Source organism: Aethalodelphis obliquidens, unplaced genomic scaffold (genome assembly GCF_003676395.1).
Source record: "Aethalodelphis obliquidens isolate GAN/ISIS:26980383/991018 unplaced genomic scaffold, ASM367639v1 scaffold1, whole genome shotgun sequence".
Taxonomy (NCBI): Eukaryota; Metazoa; Chordata; class Mammalia; order Artiodactyla; family Delphinidae; genus Aethalodelphis; species Aethalodelphis obliquidens.
Window position 1 is genome coordinate 11,857,694 of NW_020837945.1, and position 26,665 is coordinate 11,884,358.

Sequence of the window (26,665 nt, forward strand, 5' to 3'; positions counted from 1 at the left end):
TTGGGGCAGCGGGTGGCAGCAGGGACTCAATGGCCTGTTGCAATGAATTTCTAGATCCTGATCTGCACATGTGACAGGTCCTGGGGTGGGACTGGAGTGGGCCAGACAATAGGATAACTTTCGCCGAAATGTTTTGTACAAGTAACACCAACACTGTGAATTCAGCTTCAAGATAGTTTCAAAGACATCGATTTTAAAGTACCCCTGGAGGTGACAGTTTTTTCCATATACTTAGGAGTGCATTAATGCTTTATCTTTGTTTCTTATGTTCTGTTTTCAGTAAAAAGTGAGAAGACTTATCTGAAGAGAAATTAAGTTGCTGTTTAAATTAATTTGTGGCTTTATTGGAGATGCAAACGAACTTAGACCTGTTTTCTGCTGTTCTTTGGTGCGCCAGAGTATTTCTGTTGAATCGGCTGGGTTGCAATTCTAAAAACTAGTTTCAAAATTTGGGATTGTGAATTAGATTGGGGTGTGTGTGTGTGTGTGTGTGTGTGTGTTACATCTGTATTTTTCACATTCTACAGGTTTTCCTACTAGTTAGTTATGACTTGGATTTGTAAAACTGGGACACTTTGATAGAAACTTCAGGACAATAAGTACAATAAAATGCTCCATAAAAGTGGAAAACAGGAAAACTACCACCAAAGGTCAAACAAAAGCAGTCAACCAACCAACCAATAAGTAAACAATAAGAAGAAAGAGCACTTACATTTTAATTACTCACCAGGATATATCAGAATGAATTTGAAAAAACTTTAACGTACAAGTGCTTTTTTTTTTTTTGCGGTACGCGGGCCCCTCACTGTTGTGGTCTCTCCTGTTGCGGAGCACAGGCTCCGGACGCGGCAGGCTCAGCGGCCATGGCTCAGGAGGCCAGCCACTCCGCAGCATCTGGGAACCTCCCAGACGGGGGCACGAACCCGCGTCCCCTGCATCGGCAGGCGGACTCTCAACCACTGCGCCACCAGGGAAGCCCCTATAAGTGCATTTTTTAAACATAACATTAAGTAGGAAGATTGATAGCAGTATTGATTTTTTGAATATAGTTTTCACATTAAGTAACTTAGAGGTGAAATTTTGTATAATTTGCACATGAACTAGTAGAAGTCATGCTACTGTAGCAGTTATATATTTTAAAATATTATTCTTTGCTTATTATAATATACATACATATACATTTTGGGGAATTTAGGACATAGATAAGCAAAAAGAAGAAAACAATAATCACAGGTATCGTACCAGGCAGAGAGGACCTTTGTGAATTTTAGTGTACATCTTTCCAGTTCTTTTTTCTATCTATATTTATTTTTGTTAATGGTATTGCCTAAGTTCTTTTTAAACTCTCATTTAATCTGTATATCATATGAGGAAAGGAGGAGCCTGGAAGGGAGAGGAAGGAAAATGAGATTTTGCAGTGACTCTGATAATAACATATGAAACAAAGAACTGCTAGACAGATAGAAAGCAGAGTGCCGTAGTTCTCTTCTGCTTTTATTTACGTCAAAGTAACGGTCCATGGCAGCCTGAAATTTTCATCATCAGAGTCATTCATATTTTTTGCATGGGTTAAAAGCATACATTTTCATGATGTAAGAACAGAGGATAAGTAGGATTAACTTTTCTAGTTCAGTTGTGATTCGTTTCAGAAACATTTGAAATTTCCATCCTTGACATATTTGAACCTTGCCACTTAATTAAGTGGATTTAGTCGTCAAGATTAGCACATTTTCCTCTCTGCTTGTCACAGAAATGTCTAACTTCAAGCCGCCTGCGTTAGAGGCAGGCATGACCAAGGAGAAACTGAGAAGACCAGTACAATCAATTTACCCCCAAGCCAGAGGCCATCGCGAGAGCCTGCTGGGTTCAAGACCCACTACAGCGAAATGGGCAGCCAAAGAAAGTGAAAAACTTCACCCATTCGCCCAATCCCTGAAAATAAATAGTCCGAAAACGACGACTCCAGGAAACAAATGTACTTAGGTTTCATCATCAGAGAGATTTGCAGTGGCGCACAGACAGAAGCCAGCATGAAAACAATAAGAACAAGCATAGCTCTGCGTGTCAGCTGGGTGTGTCACCATATTGTACTCAACGTGAGGGTATTAATTTCACAGTTTTCGTAGGTAAGTTTAAACATAGGGACATGTCACAAATAAGCAGCAGTCTCTGCGAGGCTACGTCAGCTGGGATTTCACAGTCTGCAATGTTTGAATTCAGCTGTGGGTCTCCAAGGGCCAATCAATATTGGTGGTAATTCTTCTTAGTACACAGTCCAAATGAAATGGGTGTGTTGTTTTCTTTTTTATCAAGGTGGGAGATGGTGATATAGAAATAAACAAATTCCCTTGTGGATGGTAATTGGGCTGCGTAACAGCTGCAGCAAGTCGGCTGTGGGTCTCTTTGGCCTGTTTCTTGGGAATAGTCCAATAATGACCCCATTATTTTAACCCTTCAACGTGAGCTGTGTTTGATAGCTAGCCTGGAAAAACCTGGCATGTGTCAAACGAAGAGAGAATGAAAACAAAACAACAACAACAAAACCCCCAAACCCAGGAAACACTTCCCAAAGCAGCTGCTGGCGGCATTACCTTATACACAGGTTTTATTTATACCCCGGTTTCTAAGCCACAACCTCTAGAGGGCCAGTGCTTGGGACACAGGGATGTTTACACAAAGCAGAGTCAATTTACCTTCTAGAGGGAAAGCAGTGAAAACCTTAAAAAGTTTTTTCCAAAAGGCAGATACTGAATTATGCACATCCCTAGATTTTATTCTTTGAAAAGTTAGTTATTTTTTTTCTTCTTTAACTTTTGGTCTTTTTAGGGGGAGTTTGGGGAGGAGCAGTGGGGGTAGTGATGGTGGGGAATGGGGAACAGAAAAGCAGAGGAGAAGTGGACCTCAGAATGACAGTTCAAGTTCCTTTTCCTGGCGGGGCCCGAGTTTGAGTTAGTCAGCACTTTGCTGGGAGGGATTTGTCTAGCAAGACTTGCAAAACCCGGGTCATAGGCGGGCAAAGCAGGGACAGGAAAATGTACGCCTTATGACAAATTAGGGTTGTGTTTGAATTTCCTAATCCTTGGAGTAGGGCTTCTTTTATCTTCAGCCTGGTCTCAAATTGGGCGTTTTCATTCCGTTTTGCTTTTTACCTAATTAATCACTTAAGATAGAGTGCTAGGAATCTAAAATTATTCTAGTGTCATCTTATGTAAGCTGATAAAACAAACAAAACCCCGAACAAATCAAAACTGAGTGCTCTGTTCCTACCTGTGTTTTCAAACTACCCGTTCTCTTAAATAAATGTTACAAGACATGGAACATTCTGGAAAACAGCCAAAGATGCAAATGGAAAAGGGCCATAATAATAACAACCCGGTGGTTCTTTCTATAAACCCAATAGCCCATTAGCCACCTTGGAATTAGGGATTATTCTGGCGGAATCTGGTTATTTTCCTCTCGATTTGAAATAGAAACTAGAATGAATGAAAGGGAAATTTTAAAAGAGTTTTAGGATCATAAAATTCTCTGTGCCCTTTGAAGGTTCCAGGTGCAGGTGGATTATCATGTATTATTTGGGGGGGGGGCCCAGGAAGGAGGTAAGGATGAATAAATAAACAGAACGGGGTGCTACTGAGTTTAAGATGGTATTTGATTCTTTCCAGCCTGAAAAAAAAAAGGTACAGAGGAGGTATCCATTCACTTATTCTGTACTGCCTTTTCCGTAATTACGATTCTTTCAGCTTCTTTGAGTGAGTGGGTCAAAGTCGCTAGGAATTGGTGGTTAGAAGTCAATATTCTAAAGTTCAAAAATACATTGTTTTCTTTCCCTCCTCCTCGACTTTGAAAATGTTTTAGAGTAAAGGCTCCTGATTGCAGTGGTGATTTGTGGTTAATACCCTTAGACTTCTCGTTTGGATTAATGCTGCTAATTAGTTTCTGTCCTTGACTTTTTCTAATTAAAGCATAGAGGCTTTGGTGCTAAACACCTGGGCAGATTACCTAATTAGGTGACAGAAACATACACAGTTGTTCACAGGTAATTATTTTAACTTTCACTGCTTGTTTGGTATTAAACACACTGATGAAAAGGGCATCCTTTCTACCCTACTAACCTCAAAGTATCAATTCATTGGCAAGGAAGCTGGTACTGGTATAGCCTTCTAAATAGACAATGTTGGGGCTTCCCTGGTGGCGCAGTGGTTGAGAGTCCGCCTGCCGATGCAGGAGACATGGGTTCGTGCCCCGGTCTGGAAAGATCCCACGTGCCGCGGAGCGGCTGGGCCTGTGAGCCATGGCCGCTGAGCCTGCACGTCCGGAGCCTGTGCTCCGCAACAGGAGAGGCGACAACAGTGAGAGGCCCGCGTACCGCAAAAAACAAAAACAAAAACAAACAAACAAAAAGGCACATAGCCATCCGTTTCATGTGCCCTGCAACTGGAAGCACAATCTTTAGAAACCCTTTCCAAATGCCTTGATACAGACGTGGAGAGATGGGTTGTCTCCAGAGAGATTTTCCCAGCCCACCCTTGGGAGGAGTTAACAGTTCTGTGAGTTTCAGCATCACGCGGTTTTGCTGTTTAGCTGAACATCCGCCCGCACAATTCCATTCAGTTGCTCCCAGGTCTGATCGTCATCATAGCCATCGAATCAGCATTACTGTCATCAGCAGGGCAGAGCCGTTATTAGGCACCTAATTGCATGTGGAATGGTCCTGGGAGATGGAGAGCAAATACAGGAAGGCTCAGTGCAGGCCTGCCTGGGTGGATGCCCGAGGCTCGATTGGAGGTGCCTGAACGCGCACGGAGGCTGTGCAGGCCCAGATCAGGAAGCGTGAACGAGTGCCCAGACTCAGAGCAAAGGGCTCACATCCTGTAAGCTCAACCGAGGTGACAGTGTTGGAGAACCAGAGCACGGCATTTTGCATTCACGTTCTCCTGGTTCTGCCGGTTCCTAAGGCTCAAGTTCAGTTTGCAGAAAATTGATTCACAGAATGACCCTTTGCTGAAACTGTGAGAGAGATTCTTCAGTCTGGGTCTGAGCAGATTTTGGTTTCTCCACCAAAGGCAGAGACAGAGTAGAGGCAGGACTTATGTCTGCAGAAAGAGAGGACGGTGAAATTCACACAAGGAGAGGACAGTGAAATTCACACAAGGCACCGCTCATGCGTTCATGGATAAAAACGTGACGGGCAAGGGCTTGACCCTAGAAATGTGAAGCACCCGAAGTACCAGCATTCAGCTGTGTTGGGCCAACAAAGTTAGAGCAAATTAACTGCGGTGAAACGACTGGAGTGAAACTGTAGTAAATCTACAGGGAGATGAGGACTTCCATAAATCATCTGTAAATTCAGCAAATGACTTGAGTGACTTGATCACTCAGCCAGTACATGATGTGGCTGGTTGCTTTCTGTGCCTCAGCTGGTTTCCACGTACTGCTTAAGACCTTGGGCACATCGTCTCACTGATAAAGTGGAGATGACCTGGTAGTTGCTACTTCATAAGGTAAGGTAATGTATGAGAAAGTACTTTGGAAAATGTAAAGTATATAGAAATATTAGTCTCTACAGAGGAGTAAGTGCATTTTAGCAGCAGCTGGTGTCAAGATAAGTTCACAGAGAAACTGGGCTGAATCACACTTACCTGGGGAGAGTGTGGAACAGTCCAAAATGGCTTCTGGGTCTCCCTCCACACGGGAAGCAGGTTCTGCTCCTCCTGGGGAGATTTCATGGTACAAGTAGTCATTCAGGAACTTCCTATTGTGATGTCTGGTTGAAAACGGGCCTTTGGATTTCAAGAGCCAATCTTGGCGAGGACTGAAACTGATGCAGCCATAGTTCTCAGGTATAGGAGAGGCATAATGATGTAAGAACAAGGCTCTTTGCTTCTGAATTAGAAAAGGATGCGCCAGGCTGCGGGGAGAGGATAATTGGAGCAGAAGTGGGTGCATGAATATTTGTGGTCCCTGAGAAAAAAGAGTTTTGCACTCCTTTTCCCCACTGGCTGAATCCAAACGGGGGTAAAGAAAAAGGTCTGTGGGATGAACAAGTATGGGGGGTTTGGGAGAGAAATGAGACTGTGGGTGTCAGCAGGGGTCTAGGTGGTCTCTGCCTTCGAAGACTCGCAGGGTCCCCTGGAAGGCCAAGTGCTACAGGTGTGGTGGCTGGAGCAGAGGTGACAAAAGCTCAGATGCACGCTCTCTCCTTCCCTGTCACCTTGGAGCCCTGTGAACCCCCCTCCCCCCCCACCCCCCAAATAGGAATTACTCCTGGAGAAAAGTTATCCAAGAAATGGACTGAGGTGCCTGGCTGCAAGCTGAATGGGACCTTGAAAGAGAATTCAGGTAACCTTACTGTTGTATAATAAAGCATTTGACAGGCTTTTGTTTCTGGTTCATGAAAGGGAGCCTCTAAATCCTTGGAATTTCCCAAGTAGCAGGAGTGTCTTTGTTGCTCATGAGCCTCTTGGATCACACCTGAGTTTATACTGAGAGCTGTGATGCTGACTCAGGATCGGGGCTGGTCACCAGAAAGACCAAGCATGTGATTAGAGGGTTGGGGTTTGGGCCAGCCTGACCTCTGGCGGGAGGAATGGAGGCGGGAGATTGATTTCAACTACATGGCCAATGAGTCAATCAATCGTGCTGACGTAATGAAACTCCAATGAAACACCCTGGACGTTGAGGCTGGACGGAACTTGCTGGCTGGCGAACTCGTCAATGTGCCAGGAGGGTGACACACCTGATTCCACGGGGAAGGGGCACAGAAGCGCTGCTTTTGGGATCTCTCAGACCTTAGCCTATGTGAGCATTCATTTGGCTGGTCCTGGGTTGGATCTTTTATAATAAAACTGCGACTGTAAGTATAACACCTTCCTGGGTTCTGTGAGTCATTCTAGGGAATTGTCAAACCCGAGGGGTCATGGGAAGCTCTGAATTTGTAGCCAGTCATTCAGAAGTGCAGGTTGCCTGGGAACCTCTGAAGTGTGGACGGTGTCTGAGGTAAGAGCCATCCTGTAGAGGACCTGGCCTTTAACTTGGGGGTCCCGAGGTAACTCTGGGTGGTTGTGCCGGAACGATATTGCAACTGGTGTCAGAAGAGTCACCAAAAAAATAAAGTCGCAAACTCACAAAGGGGACACAAGTCCCTCATAGGGTTGGGTTTCAAGAAGCAGAGGCAGGTAAAGTGGTTCTCACGGTGCTTGGGGCAGAGAAGATCGTTGGTCAATGTCTACTGTTATTGTTTACTTTTAATCTAGTTTTAGGGAATAGTCCTGATCTATGACTCTTTCCCCAGGTAAATTAGGCTTCCTTCATTCTCCATATCAACTTCTTTGTCACAGTGAGAGGAGGAGGTGGGAAGGGAGACAGGAAAGATTCTTGAAAGATTCCTCTTCAGCTCTTGTTTTTCTTTCACGATCATTCATTCATTCACTTATCAATGTTTTCACAAATTTTCCCTGCTGTGAGCCTGGTACTGTCCTAAGCTCCCAAGATGTCAAAGTTACTGTCCTGGCACTTACCTGGTTGCTGTGTGTGTGTGTCAGGGGTGGGGTGGGGACCCCGACTATATACTATATATATACACACACACACACACACAATACAATATATATAATATATATGAAATATATAATATACATTGGGTTGGCCAAGAAGTTTGTTCGGGTTTTTCTGTAACATCATATGGATGTTATATATATATACATTCTTTTTTTAAAATATTCTTTTTCGCTATGGTTTAGCATAGGATATATTTTTTAAAATATTTATTTATTTTTGGCTGTGTTGGGTCTCCATTGCTGCACGTGGGCTTTCTCCAGTTGTGGCGAGCGGGGGCTACTCTTCGTTGTGGTACGCAGCCTTCTCACTGCGGTGGCTTCTCTTGTTGTGGAGCTTGTGGGTTCAGTAGTTGTGGCTCACGGGCTCTAGAGCGCAGGCTCAGTAGTTGTGGCATGTGGGTTCAGTAGTTGTGGCTCACGGGCTCTAGAGCGCAGGCTCAGTAGTTGTGGCGCACGGGCTTAATTGCTCTGTGGCATGTGGGATCTTCCTGGACCAGGGCTCGAACCTGTGTCCCCTGTATTGGCAGGAGGATTCTTAACCACTGCACCACCAGGGAAGTCTAGCATAGGATATTGAATATAGTTCTCTGTGCTATACAGTAGGACCTTGTTGTTTATCCATCCTATATATAATAGTTTGCATCTGCGAATCCCAACCTCCCACTCCATTCCTCCCCCAAACTCCTCCCCCTTGGCAGCCACCAGTCTGTTCTTTATGTCCATGATCCTGTTTCTGTTTCATAGATAGGTTCCTTTGTGTCATATTTTATTAAAAAGATTTTGTTATTGAAGTCTAGTCGATGTACAGTGCTGTGCCAATCTCTGCTGTACAGCAAAGTGACTCAGTTTTACCCATGTAGACATTCTTTTTTTAATATTCTTTTCCATTATGGTTTATCCCAGGAGATTGGATATAGTTCCCTGTACTATACAGTAGGACGTTGTTGTTTATCCGTTCTAACTGTAATAGTTTGGGTCTACCAACCCCAAACTCCCAGTCCATCACTCTCCCTTCCCCCCGCCCCCTTGGCAACCACAAGTATGATCTCTGTGTCTGTGAGTCTGTTTCTGTTTTGCAGATAGGTTCACTTGTGCCATATTTTAGATTCCACATGTAAGTGATGTCATATGGTGTCTGTCTTTCTCTTTATGACTTACTTAACTTAGTATGGTAGTCTCCAGTTGCATCCGTGTTGCTTCAGATGGCATTATTTCATTCTTTTTTATGGCTGGGTACGATTCCGTTGTATATATGTACCACATCTTTATTTATTCATCTGTCGATGGACATTTAGGTTGCTTCCATGTCTTGGCTATTGTGAATAGTGCTGCAATGAACATAGGGGTGCATGTATCTTTTTTTTTTTTTTTTTGCAGTACACGGGCCTCTCAACGTTGTGGCCTCTCCCGTTGCGGCCTCTCCCGTTGCGGAGCACAGCCTCTGGACGCGCAGGCTCAGCGGCCATGGCTCACGGGCCCAGCCGCTCCGCGGCATGTGGGATCTTCCCAGACCAGGGCACGAACCTGCGTCCCCTGCATCGGTAGGCGGACTCTCAACCACTGCACCACCAGGGAAGCCCCATGTATCTTTTTTTAATTACAGTTTTGTCTAGATATATGCCCAGGAGTGGGATTGCTGGATCATAAGGTAATTCTATTTTTAGTTTTCTGAGGACTGTCCATACTGTTTTCCGCAGTGGCTGCATACAATTTTAACTAGCGAGGTTAACATAGGCTCATTGAGAAGGTGATATCTGGGCAAAGACTTGAGGGAGGTGAGGGTGGGAGTCATGAGGATATCCCAGGATGCGTGTTCCAGGCAGAGAAACAGCCTTGGCGTGTTTGAGGAACATGGGGGGCTGGTGGTCAGGAAGCAGCATCAGCCAGGGGCAGTCATAGAACCCAGCTGAGGTTGAAGAGGAACTGAGGCTGGGGTAGGACGGGGGCGGATCCTGGAAGGCATCAGGCATGGTAAAGACTTTGGCTTTGACTCTGCATGCAGTAGAGGAGTCCCTGCAGGGACTGAGGTCAAGCGTGCTGACTTGTTCTGACTTAGGTTTTTAAGGGGCCATTCTGGCTACTGTGTTAGGAACAGGCCGTGTGGAGCAGGGATACCAGGTGAGGCTACAGGAAGAATCCAGACACTGTATGATGGTGGCCTGGTTGGAGGTGTGAGAAGTGGTCCTATTCTGGATATACTTTCAAGCTTAGGATTTCCCGACAGATAGGATGTGGGGTTAGAGAGAGAGGGGAAGATGCCTCCCAGGTTTTGGTCTAAGTCACAGCTGCCACTTACTGAGATGGGAAAGGTTGTAGTGACCTTCAGGGGACCATCTGCTAGTCCTGCAAAGTCATGGCCTGCTTGGTCATCCCCGGGTGGGTTTATCACTTTTTATTTCTACCAAAATGGCCTGGTTTGTTCCAGCCTTTGGTGGAACTTTCCCGAGAGCTCTGGCTTTAACCTTACAGACAAATCAGCTGCTTTTAATAAGACCGATGTATGGTTTGTCCACAGAGAGCTCCTTCAGAGTCATTCATTTTTTATTTATTTTTTTTTTTTTTGCGGTACGCGGGCCTCTCACTGTTGTGGCCTCTCCCGTTGCGGAGCACAGGCTCCGGGCGCGCAGGCCCAGCGGCCATGGCTCACGGGCCCAGCCGCTCCGCGGCATGTGGGATCTTCCCGGACCGGGGCACGAACCCCTGTCCCCTGCACTGGCAGGCGGACTCTCAACCACTGCGCCACCAGGGAAGCCCCAGAGTCATTCATTTTGAGTGCTTGTTTAGGAAGCGTATATATGCATATATTTAATGTGGTGGTAACTGGAAACTAGTCAAAAAAAATTTTTTTATTGGAGTGTAGTTGATTTACAATGTTATGTTTGTTTCAGGTGTACAGCAGAGTGAATCAGTTATACACATACACATATCCACTCTTTTTTAGATTCTCTTCACATATAGGCCATTATAGAGCATTGAGCAGACTTTGCTGTGCTATACAGCAGGTCCTCATCATAAGATATTACGGAAAAACCCAAACGAACTTTTTGGCCAACCCATTACTTTTAATTTTAGGTCCATCCTTTGGAGTTGAGCTCTCTTTTTCACATCACTTCTGTCTCAATGATAAAAAAATTAATGTGCGATTTTTTCTTTTTTTTAATTGAAATATATTTGACAGGTAACGTTGTGTAAGTTTCAGGTGTGCAACATGTTGATTTGATACATTTATATATTGCGATATGATTGCCACTGTAGTGTTAGATGACACTTCTGTGGCATCACATAATTATCATTTCTTTTTTGGGGTGGGAATAATCAAGATCTAGTCTCTGAGCAAGTTTGATGTTTCTAATGCAATATAGTTGTCTATAATCGTTATACTGTGCATTAGATCTCCAGGACTTATTTATCTACTAGTTGCCAGTTTGTATTCCTAAACAACATCTCTCCTGTCTCCCCCCACCCCTCTGCCTCCAGGCCCTGGTAACTGTGTTTCTCTTAATTCCACCCCACAAGCTCCAAAAACAGTATATTCATTGCACTGAATTTCCAAGGTCATTCTGGAATGCGTTCAGAAATACAGTCTCAGCATTTGTGGAATGATTCTGCTTGTTCAAATCCCAGGCTAAACAAGGGTTTTGTGACATTGCAGTGTGCTCCCTTTTGGAAATCTAATGGTAATCTCTTCAACAGGACAACTTGAATCTTTCAGAGAGCATTTGGGAGCCCATTAAAATGTGCAGGCGCGCTGACTTATTTTACTGTTCAGATGAATGACACTTACTTGAATATTATTTAGTCAATATTTAGATACTTAATTGTCTTTTTTTTTTTTTTTTTTTTTTTTTTTTTTTTTTGCGGTACGCGGGCCTCTCACTGCTGCGGCCTCTCCCGTTGCGGAGCACAGGCTCTGGACGCGCAGGCTCAGCGGCCATGGCTCACGGGCCCAGCCGCTCTGCAGCATGTGGGATCTTCCCGGACCGGGGCACGAACCCGTGTCCCCTGCATCGGCAGGCGGACCCTCAACCACTGCGCCACCAGGGAAGCCCTACTTAATTTTCTTTTGAAATTACAATCAAGGTTTAAACTTCCAGGTACTTTAAAATCGTTTTCAAAAACTGAATGTCCGAATTGCGCAGAAAAGATACAGAATAAAAATCTTCACAAATGGTCAAAACCGAAAGCATCCTATAAACACAAACGTGGAGGACGCTCCTTGACACTGAAACAGCGCCATGAAAAGAAAGCTTTCATGTTCACTGTCCTTGCTTCACATTTTGTGCAAGACTTCTTTTTTTAATTTTTTAATATTTATTGGAGTATAGTTGCTTTACAATGTTGTGTTAGTTTCTACCGTACAGCAAAGTGAATCAGCTATACGTATACATATATCCCCTCTTTTGGGGATTTCCTTCCCATTTAGGTCACAGATAACTCTACTCAATGCTCTGTGGTGACCTAAATGGGCAAGACTTCTGGAAGCAATGGAACTTGGCTAGATATTGATGGTTCATGTCTCCTGTTAGACTTGTTTCCGAAAACAGTTTTCCATTTTCAATGATTTCCCACAGTGTGGAGCCACAAACCGAAACCTTGTCTTTAGGATTGTTTACTAGTTTTTTTTTCTTTTCAATCAGCTGCCATTGAAGAACAAAGTAGTAATGGAATTTATCATTACTCATTTTGGGTGTCTTAGGATTCGTATTTGTAGAGCATCAAGTTAGCAGCAAAGAGCATCCTTGAACTCACGTGCTGTGAACTTTACGCTTCTTCAGCTGGACGGAGGGTAGATGTGGGTGTGAGCGTTCCTGCTGCAAAAGGGTGTGATACCGACCTTGTGAGCTGTAAGCTTCATTCTTCCTGAAATTTCTACTTTGTTTCACTTACATTTTTCCTAGGAAAGGGATGAAAAAAAATTTTAGAGTGGAAAAATTCAAACTTATTTGTGAAATTTAGTGTCCAAAGCAGAGAGAATGATTTTATCAATTCTTATGTGTCCGTCAGCCAGCTCCAGCAGTGACCCACGCTTGGCCAGTCGTGTTTCATCTGTATTCCCGATCTGCTGAGGGGTTTTGAAGCCAATCAGACATTGGTTATTTTATCCATAAGTACATTCACATAGAAAAATGAAGGACTTAAAAAAAAATAACACTATAGAACAAAGGTGGTTTATTTTGAATCCTGGCTTGTGGACTGGTGCTAATTCCGGCATAATTTTGTCACCATTGATTTGCTACTTGGGACATGCCTGCCCCATTCAATAAAGGTGGATACATTAGCTATTCTGTTTGTATATTCTGGGACTGTATTTTGAAAAAGGATTTATTTATCCAACAAATATTTACTGATTCCTACTACGAGCCAGGACTGGGCTAAGCACAAGGGACCCAGAGACAGAACACCCCGAGCTGGGAAATCAGCTTTGATACAAATAGATCTTGAAACGCTCTCTGGCAGAGGTGTGTATGGATTGCTTTGTGTCTGGAAGATATTTCCTTCTCTTGCTCACAATTTAAAAATGCACCTTGGATTCCACATAGAAGCGATGTATCATATGATATTGTCTTTCTCTGACTTACTTTACTAAGTATGACAATCTCTAGGTCCATCCATGTTGCTGAAAATGCCATTATTTCGATCTTTTTTAATGGTACAAGTGAACTTAATTACAAAACAGAAATAGAGTCACAGATGTAGAAAACAAACTTATGGTTACTGGGGAGCAAGGGGGAAAGGGATAAATTGGGAGACTGAGATTGGTATATACACACTACTATATATAAAATAGATAACAGATAAGGAACTACTGTACAGCGCAGAGAACTCTACTCAATACTCTGTAATGGCCAATATGGGAAAAGAATCTAAAAAAGAGTGGATATATGTATATGTATAACTGATCCACTTTGCTATACAGCAAAAACTAACACAACATTGCAAATCAACTATAGTCCAATAAAAATTAAAAAAAAGAATTCTAGAAAAAGAAAAAAAATGAGCCTTGATCCTGGTTAACTTTCCAGTGTGGCTTATTAACTAATTAGGGATACATAACTTACAGCCCATTTTAGGTGTCTGTAGGTTTATCACAAACCAACAGGCCAGAGATGCCTTTCTCGATGTGTGCAACTGGAATGAAAAGGCTTGCCCTGCTTCTCTCCAGCTTCGTCTCCAAATAACACACACATTGCCTCTGGTTTGGTAGCAGAAACACTTAAAATGAATTCTGTTCTTGGAAGTGAGGGAAGAGTGAGAGAGTGAACACAGCGGGGAAGGCTGGAAGGAGGCAGATACCAGCAGGGCCCTCAGCCTGACCAAGTCCCCAGGGGCCTCCCCAAGTAGTGGCAGGCGCCAGCAACTGCTTGGGTTTGGAGACGAGATGACTGAAAAGCTGTCAGATGCCTGTCACACACACACGTGCACACAGAGTCTCTCTGGCTCTCTGCGAGTTCCACTTTCATCACCTGGGCCCGGCTGGCCTAGCACAGGTGGGTGAGGGCGCAGCCTCCTTAGGCGGGGGCCCCTCACTCTTTTCCCTGCCCCTCCTCCCTCTCCTCCTCTCCCTGGGTCCCTGGCACCTGCTGAATAAGACCAGATCTATGTTAGAAGCTGCTCCCTGGCCTGGGGAGGGCAGAGGCCTCCAGCCTGGGGAGTAGAGTCATGATCTGTTTCTGGGCCTCCCCCCTTCTCCCTCCGTCCTTATCTCTGGCCTGAGGTCTCGGGGCCGTACTCTGGCTTGGTGGGCTCCCACCCGTCTGGGGCCACGTGTGCTCAGCCCCCAGGGGCTGCAGGCAATATGCCTGGGCCCAGGCCCTGAACGGCTAAGCTGGTTAATTAGTGCTGGTGCACAGGAAGCCCCACCTGCTCCCAGCACACTGTGCTGCTCCGATCCCCCCACCCGCTGACTCCCAGACCTGCAGAATTCCCATCCTCCCACCCCGCCCTCCCTGGAGATCGTGCACCCCTAAGTGCCTTGTCACGGGGCCCCAAATCAGTGGTCACAGTCTAGGCAAATCCTGCTCTGTACCCTGCCTGCAGGACAGGTGGGGCGGGGGGACGGGGGACAAGGGAGAGGCAGCTCCCAACGCTGATTGCTGGACCCTCCCTGTGCTGCCCGCAGACCCTGGGGCCACTGCCCTCCTTTGTCAAGTGCACGCACAACACCCACGAGGGTGGTTTATGGCGAACCTGGCCTCTTAGTTGGGTTCTCCCAGTGCAGAGCCTGAGACAAGGGCTTGGATGTGGGTGGTTTATTTGGAGGGGAGGGACTCCAGGAAGCAGGGCTGAGGGAGAAGGGGTTGAGAAACAGAGGGAGGAAACGCCAAGGAGAGGTCCATTATTGAGATCGCTTTTGGACGCACCAGGATCTTGCAGGTGAGAAAAGTGTCTTTAAGAGGGTCGCTTCCCTGATGGGTTCAGAATGTGTGAAGTCTTTCCAGGCTCGCCTGTCATCATCCAAGGGAGCAGACAGGCTGGGGGGAAGTGCTAAATTGCCGTGAAATGTGTTCTAATCCAGACAGTGGGTCGAGATTCTCTCTCCCACTTCAAGTGACTTAAACTCATCCAATTTAGCAAACATTGGTTCAACACCTTCTAGTGGATTTAATGGAATCTAAGGCATCACTGGCTGTAAGGAATGCTGTTATTCTAAGAAGCACTAAGAAAAATACTGCTAACTAAATTATAATACACTCTCCAATGTAAGACAATTTCTTAGTTCAGAGATGAGATAGTGTGAAAAGAATGTGAGTCTTGGGAGAGACACAGCATACGCCACACCCTAGTGGGTGCTGTGGGAGATGGTGAAACTGCCTCTGCTCCCTGGAGAGGAGAAACACCCTTCACCATGCCGGGCGGTGGCAGTGACACATAGAATAGGATGACGGGAACATATCAAGTAAGAGCCTTCAGAGCATATGGGAAGAAGAGATGAATTCTGGTGGGGAGGAATCAGGGAGGTCTTCCAGGAAGAGGTGTTGGTACCTGAGCTGGGCTCAGAGGATGGCAAGGTTTGGACGGTTGGGCATGAAGAGGAAAGGCACTCCATGCCGTGGAAACAACATTGGCAAAGGCTCCAAGCTGTCCCCGAAATGCAGAGATGGTACTCATCTAGAATGTAGGGTTTGGGGATGAGCAGAAGAAAAAAAGTTGAGAATTAGAAAAGCAATGAACATACCTTCGACCCCCAAATTCCACTCCTAAGTGTATTCCCAAGAGAAACTTCTGCTCAGGGGCACCAGGAGACAAACACATGAGCATTTACAGCAACTCTGTTTATGACAGCAAAACATGAGGATGCTCTTTAGTTTTTATTTTTATTTTTTTTTGTGGTACTCAGGCCTCTCACTCTTGTGGCCTCTCCCATTGCGGAGCACAGGCTCCGGACGCGCAGGCTCAGCGGCCATGGCTCACGGGCCCAGCCACTCCGCGGCATGTGGGATCTTCCCGGACCGGGGCACGAACCCCTGTCCCCTGCATCGGCAGGCGGACTCCCAACCACTGCGCCACCAGGGGAGCCTGAGGATGCTCTTTAGCAAGAGAAAGGGCAGCGAGAAGAAGGGATAAATTGGGAGATTGGGATTGACATATACATACTCCTCCATATAAAATACATAATTAATAAGAACTTACTGTATAGTACAGAGAACTCTGCTCAGTACTCTGTAATGGCCTACATGAGAAAAGAATCTGAGAAAGAGTGGATAGGGACTTCCCTGGCGGTCCAGTGGTTAAGACTCCACATTTCCACTGCAGGGGACATGGGTTCGATCCCTGGTCAGAGAACAAAGATCCCACATGCCGTGCGGTGTGGTCCAACCAAACAAGCAGAAAGAGTGGCTCTATGTATACGTGTAACTGACTCACTTTGCTGGACACCTGAAACTAACGCAACATGGTAAAGCAACGACACTCCAAGAAAAATTCTAAAAAAAAGTATATGTTCATTTTCTCAGATCAAAGCCGTTCTCCCAAATACATGCATTTTTATTGCCTCAAAAAAAAAAAATGTTTCTTTAGGGAAATCAACCTGCTGGAGAGAAGCAGGGGAGGCCGGAGCAGGAAACACTTTTAGGGGGTAGTCCAGACCAGAGGCAATGAGGTTCTGAACCTAGATGGTGTCATCAAGAACAGGGAAGGGGGAACAAGTAGGAATGACAGCATAGGGGGAGGGTCGACAGCGCTTGGTGGCGGGGGGTGGGGGTGGGGGGCTGCTGGGGTAGAGACTGGAACTTAGGACCAGGAGCAGGGTCAATGTTTTTTTTAAGGGAGAGGGAAGCAAAGAGGATTTATTTGGTCTTGTATGTAAAAACACCCCCAGGGCACTATCCCTTGCATTTAAATCAACTGGCCTCTGTGACGCGGCTCTGCTCCCATCTTCCGTTTCCCTTATGTCCTCACCCTCCTTCATCGGCTCTTCTGCCCTCTCAGCATCCAGGTTTCCGAGGGCCCCGCCTTTCGGTTATGAGGGGCCTCACTTTGTACACGCCCTTCTTGGGGCTCTCATTCCATCTCTCGAGCTCTACCTCTGAGCTGACCTCTCCACTGAACTTGCCAAACATCTCCCGGGGTCCCACAGCCTTTTCCACTCGGCCTTTCTCCAATGAAACCCTTATCCTTCCAACTCTCGTCTTTTCCTTGTGTTCCACACGCAAGTGCACAGAGTGCCCCCAACCACGAGGTCACCCAACTCAGAAACGGGGCCTTCCTTTCACTTTCTCTCCCACCAGTTTCTCTTTCCCCTTTGTGCCCCTGCTCGCCTCCTCTTGGCTCCCCTTTGGGCTCTGGGCGTTGCTGTGGCCACAGGATGTGGCCTGAAGCAGCACAGTGGGTACCTTCTCCTCTCAGCCCAGGCCCGTGGGGACTTGCCTAGCCGTCCGGGCTTGTGTGTAATCTTGGAAGTCCAAGGAAGGTAACATTCCTTTGGACAAACCTTGACCAATGGAGACGGGAGCTGACGGTCAATATTCCTTCCATCCATGTCTTGAGTGAGCAATTCTGGGTCCCTACTCCCTGAACACTGGGGTCCCTTCTCACTTCCTCAGAGGGTCTGCAGGGGAGCCGGCCTCAGCTGCCCACTGTGATGACCGGCCCAGTCACACCCCCCTGACGCCCTCTCCCCTCTCTCATTCCTCTCAGACCCCATTGCTCTCCGCTGGGATCACTTCCTAAAGTGCCTGCCCATAAACCCGTGTCACAGGCCCTGCTTCTGGGGGAGCTCCAGTTAGACACCCCTTACACATCCTTCAGAGCTCTTCCTCTGCATCCAGTATCACTGCCCCCACTCACACCCACGCCATCGCTCACACGGACCACGTCAGAGCAGCTCCGAGTCAATTCGCCTCTGCTCCTGTTCTGTTTGAATCCGTCCACATTTTAGCCAGAGCGATCTATATAAGGTAAAAATCTGGCTTATGCCACTCCTCTGCTTTAAGTCCTTGAGAAGCATCCCAGGGCCCAGAGAATAAATTCCAAGCTCTGTAGCACAGAACACAAGACGCTCCTAGCCTGGTCCCTACTTGTCTCTCCAGCCTCGCCGGTGTTTCCTTCCTCCTGTTTACTGGTCTGTTAACTCCAAGCTGCATGAGTTTTCCTGCACGTGCCACACTGTGTCACGCCTCGGTGCTTATCCTCACATGCTTGCCTGAATGCTGCCACCTTCCCTGGCCTGGCAAATCTTCATGTGGTCTTTAAGACTCAACTTGGAAGTCACCTGCAGCCTCTGCCGGAGCGCTCTGCTGTCTCCACTGTAGAGCAATGCTCTGTGGATCTGAGCTCCTCCAGGGGAGGAACCACATCTATTAACTTTAATGCTGTACCTGGCACAGAGCAGGAGCCCAAGAAATGACTTTTTAGACTAAATTCTAAATTAAATCACCCTTGATGCCAACTTTTTGTTGCCCAAATTTCTCATGGTTGTTGGTCCCATAGGGTAGCGGGGTGCTGGGAAATGCTGGGAGGAAGGGCTGGGGAAGGTGTCCCTGGCCGCCGGGGCAGGGAGGCGACCGGACTTCGCTGTGCACGGCTTTGCATTCACTCTGCCCTCATCACCCAGGCCCTTGTCTAGTTGACTCCTCTCTGCCTCTTCAAAACCATACTCTCTACTCCCAGTACCAAAATCTGTATGAGTTTCCTAGGGCTGCCATAACAAAGTACCGCCCACTGGGCGGCTTAAAACAATAGAAATGTATCGCCTGGCATTTTCCAGAGGCCACGAGTCTAGAATGAAGGTGTTGTTGGCAGGATCGTGTTTGCCTCTGCAGTCTCTAAGGAAGAATCCTTCCTCACCTCTTCCAGCTTCTGATGGTTGCCGGCAATCCTTGGCGTTCCTTGGCTTGTAATTTCATCACTCCAATTTCTGCCTCTGTTTTAGATGGCCGTCTTCGCTCCGTGTGTCTCCAAATTTCCTTTTCCTTATAAAGACACCGGTCATTAGATTTAGGGCCAACCGCACTCCAGTAGGACCTCAATCTTAACTTGATGACCTCGGCAAGGACCCCATTTCCAAATAAGGTCACATTCAGAGGGGCCAGGGTTAGGATTTCCACGCGTCTTTTTTCAGGGGACACGATTCAACCCCAAACAACTGCAATTCACTGAACACCTTCTATGTGTCCAAGACTGTGCTGTGTGTGTTGAGCGTAGAATCATATTTAATCATCCCCTGCCAGCTTGGTCGTATTAACACCCCGATTTCACGTGAGAGGGGCCTGAAGCTCAGAGAGGCCCCACAGCCAGTTAAGAAATACGGCCACCCTGTGGTGGGCATCATACATCCCCAGCTCTGGGACCGCCATGAGCAGGACAGTTTTGAGGGGGATGCAGAGAAAAAGGGATCCTGGCCATTACGTTGAGCGAGCTGAAGTCTGATGGTGGAGTCAGGATCAAACCATCCAAAGGAAAGGGAAGAACCTGTATAAGGCAGATAGATAAGCATTTACGAAACATCCCAGAATCAGAGGTTGAGTGAGGGCCGGGCTGCTTCTATTTTCTGAAGCTCCTGACACATTAGGAGAAAAAAAAGAAGGGATGCTAAAAGAGGCTTATATAAAGTACAAGATATTTTAAATGTTTACGTCAGACAACTGAACACTTTGACATGGCAAAAATACGTCGGGCTTCCCTGGTGGCGCAGTGGTTGAGAGTCTGCCTGCCGATGCGGGGGACACGGTTCGTGCCCCGGTCCCGGAGGATCCCACATGCCACGGGCCCGTGAGCCATGGCTACTGAGCCTGCGCGTCCGGAGCCTGTGCTCCACAACGGAAGAGGCCGCAACAATGAGAGGCCCGTGTACCGCAAAAAAAAAAAAAAAATGTCAGACAGAGTATTTAGCCTCAAATGGTGATAACATCAAAAGCCTGAAAAGTATAGCTTTCGGGGAATGTTAGCTTCTGGTTCTAGGCAGAATACGGACCACAGAGAAGAGCAGACGTGTTGACCAAACAATGAGGAAGGGGTAAACGCTGCTGGGCACCATGCTGCTGGGAGGACCGGCCATCTCCCACTGCACCATGGCCAGCAGGGAAGGGCCGTATGGTGTGAGGGTCTGGAAGGGGAGGGGTCCACGCGGAGCAGGCTGACAGAGCAGTTGGTGACCCCATTTCCCTAGCTTTCTGCCAAAGATATCTCTGAGGTCCGGGGAGAGCCACTGAATGCTCTCAGCTCTGCGTTTTCATGCCTCTGCCAGCTTAGCACCAGACAGTGTTCTCCATCCAACAAATGTTTTTAGAGAAAATGTTTTTCTGGGGGACCTAAAATCTTTTTCTTGGGGACTTCAGAATAATCAAGAAAAAGATCCTTCTTGTGAGAGGGAACGGAGCTGCCAGCCTCAATACGGCTCCTTGGAACAGGTATTTGAGACTTGGATTCAAGCAAAACTGGTACATCCCACCCGGCCTTCTGGTCTGCTTAGGACCAATTACTCCATCTGCAATCAGAAGTACCTGGGTCCCATCAGAATCTGCTCAGTCAGAATCTGGGTAGAGGCAGGGAGGGGCAGAGGTATTGCAGGTGATTGTTACACACACTGAGCCTGTGATCCATCACTTTGCGCTCTGGGGTGGAGGTAGGCTGGAGAAGATGGGGTAAGTTACGGATTCTTGAGGAGCAGGGGAGTAGTTTAAGTGACTGGGAAGGAGGAGGCCCACATGCTAGGTGGGGTGGCGGGTGTGCCATGGTGCTGGTGGCTATTGAGGGAAGACTGAGCCAGACAGCATCCCCTCCCTGAGCCTCAGTTCTGGCCCTGTCACCTTGCCACTTATTCTGGTTGGTGTGCAGCAAACCACCCCAAACCCTAGGGGTTTAACCAACAACAGTCATTTTATTATCTCTCACAGTTTCTGTGGGTCACAAGTTCAGGAAAGGCTCAGCTGAGGGGTTTTATCAAGGTCTTTCATTCGGCTGCCGTCAGATGGTGGTCGGAGCCGGAACATCAAGGATCTGGAGCCCTTTCTCTCTCTTCGTGTATTCTCACGTGCTTCTCCAGGAGGCCTTTCTGAGTGGGATTGATTGGGCTTCCTTACATCATGGCTGCCTCATGGGCCCTTTTGCAGTGTGGTGGCTTGGGACCCTGCACAAGTGTTGCAGTGAACAGGGTGGAAGCTCCAGCCTCCCCATTTTTTCTTTTCCCTTTTTTTTTTTTGGCCGCACTGTGTGGCATGCGGAATCCTAGTTCCCCAACCGGGGATCAAACCCATGCCCCTGCAGTGGGAAGCTCCATCGCCTTATGACTCAGCCTGGAAAGTCACGCAGTATCACCTCTGTCATGTTCGGTTGGTTACAAGTGAGTCACCAGCCTGTCTAGACTCAAAGAGAGCAGGCACAGCACAGACTCCCACATCTCAATGGAAGGACTGTCAGAGTTCATGGACTAGAGAAGGTCACGTGGGATGGAAGATGTTCTTGCGGCCATCTTGGAATATTATATATTTATATATAATATAATATAAGTATATATACAATATAAATATATATTTGATACAAGGTGTGAAAAAATATATATAGTGTGTATATATATATATATAATATATATATATTTGATTCAGGGTGTGAAAACAATATATGTATAAATGCCTTTCCTTGGATTTTGCTCTCAAGGAGTTGGAGCTTTCCATTTTGAAAATGAGGAGCTGGGAAGTCTTTATTTTTCTGAAAATATGTCAAGGAATTTTTGAGGCCTAAGCCATAAATAGTGTTTTTCCAGATATCACTTAAAAAATTATTTGCTTTATTATACATGGATGGCTGCTTAAGAAACACCACTTCCCATTTTATTGATCAGGAAACTGAGGTTCAGAGAAGAGACCCAGCTGGACCCAAGCTCCAGCATTATAACAGAACTAGGACTCACCAGGATTAAGAATTTCTGAGGGCTTCCCGGGTGGCGCAGTGGTTGAGAATCTGCCTGCCAATGCAGGGGACCCGGGTTCGAGCCCTGGTCTGGGAGGATCCCACGTGTCGCGGAGCAACTAGGCCCGTGAGCCACAACTACTGAGCCTGCGCATCTGGAGCCTGTGCTCCGCAACAAGAGAGGCCGCGATAGTGAGAGGCCCGCGCACCACGATGAAGAGTGGCCCCCGCTCACCGCAACTGGAGAAAGCCCTAGCACAGAAATGATGACCCAACACAGCAAAAATAAATAAATTAATTAATAAACTCCTACCCCCAACATCTTCTTAAAAAAAAAAAAAAGAATTTCTTGTTTCCACGTGAATACACTACTGAACTGTACAATTTAAAATGATTAAGATGGTCAATTTAACGTTATGTGTTTTTCACCACAATTAAAAAAAAAAGAATTTCTGGGTTCCAGACTAGAGCCTCCATCAGGTGATCCCCGTGGGTGTGGGGAAGCCATTCACAGTTTCCGGGATTCATGTTGCAACGTCCAGGATCTGATGGCGCGCCGACGAAACTCAGAACAGAGGACAGTTTGCTCCCTTGCTCGGAGCCCTGCAGTGGCTCCCGGCACACACAGGATCAGGTCTACATCTCATTGCAGGGTGTTCAGGGCTCTCCATGATCCGACGAGCTCCCTCAAAGTCTGCCTGCGAAGGGAGAGGCCCAGTAGGGAGACTGGGTGGCTTCCTTACCTCTCTCACATGGTCAGTAAAAACAGGGGGATGAAATGAACCAGTTTCTTGCATGTATCATTCCTCAAAATTAATTCATACTTGGTGGAGGCCGACAGGCATTGGCTAAAGATAAAAGCTTCCGAAAAAGCTGCTCCGTTGCTCTCCGCACCCCACCTCCAACACCCACCCCCTCTTTCCTGAAGAGCTCTTGTGGTTTTTAACAAAGGAGAGAGAGCCACTTTGAAATTTCCTGTGTTCTATCCGAGGTGTGAAGCTGAAAGAGAATAGGTTCGCCGTCTGGACTGACAGAGGAATGATGGGGGCAACAGGCTGCAGAGGGGGCAAGAGAAATCTTGGGGAAGTTTCCATACGCCGAGGAGTTTGCAGAAGAACTTGAAGCCAACTGCGCTCTTTCGAACAGTGCTTGTTCTGCGCGGATCCGATGTGTCTTAAGCGGCCCATAAAATTTTTACTACATTTTGTCCACCCACGGATACTGTGACCTGACGTGACCCAGTCAGAGATCTGTTCCGGCAATGTTTTCAGAGGGGATTGGAAGGCCCTGGCCGCGGCCGAATTGACAATGTTTGCTTTAATCAGGAATGATGGCTTCTGGTGCGAGTGGAAGGCAGGTGGTGCGGGGAGCCGTGAACTTTGTCACAGAGCAATGACTTCTGTAAAATTCACAGCAGTTCCTTCCAATTCTGTCGGAATGAGCTGCAGTGACTACAAATGTATCCTATGGGCTCCAAGGAATGATGCAAAACGAGTCTTATTTCAACCTCCAGCTCATGGGAGGGGAGCTGAAATGAATTCTTTTCATTGTTTGAAAGCATTTTATTTCCTATTCTTTTATTTTAATAACAGATTAAATAAGTGGAAATAGATGAGAAAATATGGACCCTGTTTTTCTAAGCTATTACAGTTAATCTATTCGGGGGACGTGTCTTCTAAATTGTTGAATTCCCCATGGTTGGTTAAGAAGCCCCCAAGGAAAAGACTGGTTTTACTTTGAGGTCCTTAAAAACCATGAGACTTTTCTTAGCGTTTCTAAATGTGGGAGTCTAGCAACAAGTCCCTCTGGAGAATTATTCGATTCAACATTGGATGCATTTGAGCCAGTGTTTGCTGGTCCATTTTTATGACTGTGCTGGAATTATATTGTTGACCCTTTTAAACTTCACGCTTCTTATACTTTTCTTGTTAACCTATCAGACGAGACCCGGGAATCACAGCCACATTAGCAATACCGTTTCTGGCAACAGTAACGTCATCTTGGTGAATTCCACCCGACGTTAGGTTAGTCTACGTGACCTTGATAGAAATGGAAGCAAATAAGGCATTCTGTAATCCTGATGAAAATATATTAGATGCAAAACCTCCAGGTGGTAGAAGTGCTTTACAGACATAAGTGTATTTGAAACAATAAAGGATCACCACTATGACCACCACTGCCATCACGACCACCACCACTGTCAGAACCCTGTGAATCAAGGCTGTCTAGAAATACTGATTCTTCTAGGATCAAGGCCACTAAAGCGGCTCTGGCCAGCTCAGTGGTGGCTTTTAGTTCTCCCTGATTTGATCATTTTTGCTGAGCAATGGCCTTAGCAAATATGGCTCTTTAAGACTGTCTCCTGGCTTCACTAAGTTTGCATCAGTGTTACAGGCGAAATAAGACTGGTGACTGAATCAAAACTTACAAAAATCAAAATCAAAATAGCCACCAGAAATTTTGAATGCAAAGACTTAACTTGGTCAGGCTTGTGGCATTTGGGTGAGTGACCAAAACAAACATTGCTTTTCCTAGAGCTGTGATCCTTACCATTGTGGAACTGTGACCCTTTCTTATTGGATATTTGGTTTGGTGACATTCCCCCCTATTTCTAAAAGAGCTATATAAGATACACACACACACGTGTGTGTGTGTGTGTGTGTGTGTGTGTGTGTACATTTCAATGAAAGCAACATTGATGTAATTTTCTTAAGAAAATATTTTATTGATTTTACTGTGCTGTTTGAGGCATTTGGAGATGTTTGGGGCTTTATAAAGCCAAGGCTGAGAATGGCCATTCCAGATAGATCTGCTGCTCTATTTGGGCACCTGTCAATTAACTTTCCCCAGTTCCAGAGTGTGGGAAACAACAGGAGAGACTCACTGATTTATGCTTGGCTGTGGTGAGTGAGAAGATGTGATTTGGAGGGTAAGGGATGAGCTGTAACACTGCTTGGATATTTTAAAGGGCCCTTGCTTTGAGCCTCAGCAGACAGCTTCCTGGCCACCTTGACAGTGGATGTTAATTGCTGAACCCAGAAGCCTTGATCCCCTCTTAGAACTCCTGACTCCAAGAGCGTACCAGACTGCTGGAATTAAGACTACGTTTTCCAGCCTCTTTTGCTGATAGGTGTGGTCATAAGAGTAATTTCTGGCCTATTGGTCAGGATGTAAATAGAAGAGTAATGCCACAGCTTCTAGGGGCAGTCCTTAAGAGGTGGACTGGTTCACTTCTAAAGAAGGGACATAATAGCAAACACTTAAAGAATAGTATTTTTCTTTCGCCCTCATACATCACTGATCCTTTTAGGCACCTGTCTGTGTGCAGTTAGTGACTTTTGCTGGGGGGGTCATTGAGTGGAGGGGGTTTGGAATAAGGCTGAACAGATGAGAATCCTTATTTTACCATTTATTAACTGTGTGCTTTTTTTGGCAATTTGCTCAGCTGTTTTGCCTTTGTTTCCTCATCTGTAAAATAAGAACAATATTCCCCGTGTTACAGGGTGACTGTGAGAACTAGGGTGGCACTGTGGGAAGAGGGCTTAGCACCACAGGAGGTTCACAAAGATGAAAGCTGTTGGTCTAGGCTTCCCTGGTGGTGCTGTGGTTAGGAATCCGCCCGCCAATGCAGAGGACACGGGTTCAAGCCCTGGTCCGGGAAGATCCCACATGCCGCAGAGCAACTGAGCCCGCGAGCCACAACTACTGAAGCCCGCGTGCCTAGAGCCCGTGCTCCGCAACAAGAGAAGCCACCGCAAGGAGAAGCCCACGCACCGCAACAAAGAGTAGCCCCGGCTCGCCGCAACTAGAGAAAGCCCGTACGCAGCAACGAAGACCCAACGCGGCCAAAAATCAATCAATTAATTAATTAAAAAAAAAAGAAAGCTGTTGGTCTTATTAAGGCTGAGGTGGGGTCTGGGAGAAGGGGGATAAAAAAGTCTTGTAAGTTGCTAATTTATAATAAATCCCCAAAGGGATAGTCTTTCAAATGCATACTTATTAAAAAATTTATCAACAGGGGAAGTGTTCTTAGGAGAGAAAAGGAACTTTTTTCTTTTAGGCATAAAGCTGGTTTTCTAATATTTGAGGAAGGCTTAGAAAGTGTGGTCAGTAGAAACCAGTCCCTTGTCCCTGGACTCCAAGAAGGTGATGCTATCTTGATGGAACTCAGTCTGCTCACCTGGGAAGTGAAGAGTATGTGGTACCACCCACTCTCTGAGGTCACACACACACCTGGACATCTGTGCCTTTCATGTTACACTACAAATGAAAACATTTTATCAGGTGTTTGCTTAAGTATGGATTATATTTAAGATACATATTTTTTTTCTTGCCTGAAAGTCACGGCAGTGAGAGCAGGCTGGAAGCATGTGCAGGGCGAGATACTTTTCTTGGTGGGCTGGTTTTTTTGATCGTTAGACCCAAACTCTCACTTATAGTAAATGGAGTGGTCTGTCCCTAGCAGGTCCCGGAAATGTGGGAGGTGTCCTTGGTGCTGAATTACAGGAAGGGGGTCCGTTAATCAACACCCAAGACCAACATCTGTGCCTTTGATGATAGAGAGATAGAGAAAGAGAGATAGAGGGAGAGAGAGAGAGCAGGATGGGGGGTGGGGGGAGGAAAAAAACTGACACATTCCAGGTTGTTTGTTATGTTTTTTTGTTTTTGCTTTGGAAGGGGTGGGTGGGGCAATGTGCGGATCAGAGAAAGTCTAGAAAGAACAAGATTCTTAAAAGTAAATCTGTGGGGATGCCCAGGGGGCG